Source organism: Apteryx rowi, unplaced genomic scaffold (genome assembly GCF_003343035.1).
Source record: "Apteryx rowi isolate R43461 unplaced genomic scaffold, aptRow1 scaffold_145, whole genome shotgun sequence".
NCBI lineage: Eukaryota > Metazoa > Chordata > Aves > Apterygiformes > Apterygidae > Apteryx > Apteryx rowi.
Window position 1 is genome coordinate 968,179 of NW_020447697.1, and position 1,833 is coordinate 970,011.

The following is a 1,833-nucleotide window of genomic DNA, read 5'->3' on the forward strand; positions in this document are numbered from 1 at the left end:
GAGCAAGGGGGGATGTGGAGCAAGGGGGGACACGGAGCAAAGGGGATGCGGAGCAAGGGGGGATGCGGAGCAAGGGGGATGCGGAGCAAGGGGGATGTGGAGCAGGGGGGATGTAGGGCAAGGAGGATGTGGAGCAGGGGGGATGCAGAGCAAGGGGGGATGCGGAGCAAGGGGGATGCGGAGGAGGGGGACGCGGGGCAGAGGGAGGCGCAGCGGCAACGCTGCAAGGACAGTTCACGTAACCCGGCGCTGCGGCTGGGGTGCCGCTGTGTGAGCACCCAGCAGAACTGCAGAAAAGTGTGTTCTGCAAAAATCCCTACCTATCACCACTGCTCCGTCTCCAAATTGTTCTCTAAGCCTACGTGTGAGAATAAAAATGAAAGCCCTTCGGATAGACCATATTCATCTTTAAAAAATTCCTGCACTAGGAATCACCCATCTAAAGCCTTGTGTTAATATAATTATGTTCTCAAAATATAGAGAATATGCTTAAGCAGTTTCCACACCCAAGCCTTTTCAAAATGCTTCCGTACATATCAAAGCTCTAATTATTCACTGGGGAAAAAGGAGTATTTTATAAATACTCCATAAGTTTTCATGGTCAAACTCAGTTTATGAACAGTCAGAGCTTCCTCTATTTCCTCCTGCACATACTTTTAATATGCTGGAAAAGTTTTAAATTTTACCTTAAAACTACATGGCAACTGGTTTATTTTTTTAATACCAAGCAACCGGTTGCATCTTCCTCCAGATCCCAGCTGTGACGCACCTATCCAACACCCCCCATCATCCATAACCTGCAGACGGACGGAGAAGACCTTTCCGATGCAGGACAGTTGAAATCCACTCTTTGGGATGGGGGGAAGAGGGTCTGCCCCGAGGTCAGCACAAGGCCCTGCGACCGGCTCCAGCTCCAGCAGCGCTGCTCTTCCCCCCTGGCCCATGGTTGCACCAGTCCAGGGATGCACCAGCCCGGGGATGGAAAATCCCATGGCATTTGCACTCACCGGATCAGGGCCTAAATATACCTAAGCAAAACTAGGTGACCTTTATGCTGCCACTGTATTGAATGAATATGAACCTCAAACAGGAGCAGCCACATGATTTGCCACTATATGGTCCAGATAACATGCAAAACTCAAAAACCAGCCTAGCCTTTCACCTCTGCTCCAAAAGAGAGAGAAAAAGCCCACAATATTTCTTGAAAAATGAGTTCTAGAAATATACTCACAGTTTGCACAATCTTCTCAAGGCTAAAACATTAATTCAACTACGTTAAAAGTTTTCCATGGAAAGAAATCCCTTTACAGCTCCAGGGTTTATCGTTTGCATTAGAGCTCCCCGCAGTGGGTTGCAGTGGGATGTTCCCGCTGCCGATCCCACCGCAGACCCCTTGGAGCTCGCAGGGATGTGACACCCTGGAGCAGTTCTGCATCCCTGGCAGCTGGGGTGGACCGCAGCCTTCAGAAAGGGCTGCCAACCTTCGGGGCGACTGGCCCTGAGACAGTGCATACCTGCAAGGCCACCTCTGTGCAAAGACGTCTGTGCAAAGCAGCAGAGCATCGCGCACCTGCAAGGCCACCCTTGTGCATAGATGTCTGTGCAAAGCAGCAGAGAGCATCACGTGCGTGCAAGGCCACCTCTGTGCAAACACACATGTGCAAAGCAGCAGAGCATCACGTGCCTGCAAGGCCACCTCTGTGCAAAGACGTCTGTGCAAAGCAGCAGAGCATTGCATGCGTGCAAGGCCACCTCTGTGCAAACACACATGTGCAAAGCAGCAGAGCATCATGCACCTGCAAGGCCACCTCTGTGCAAAGATGTCTGTGCAAA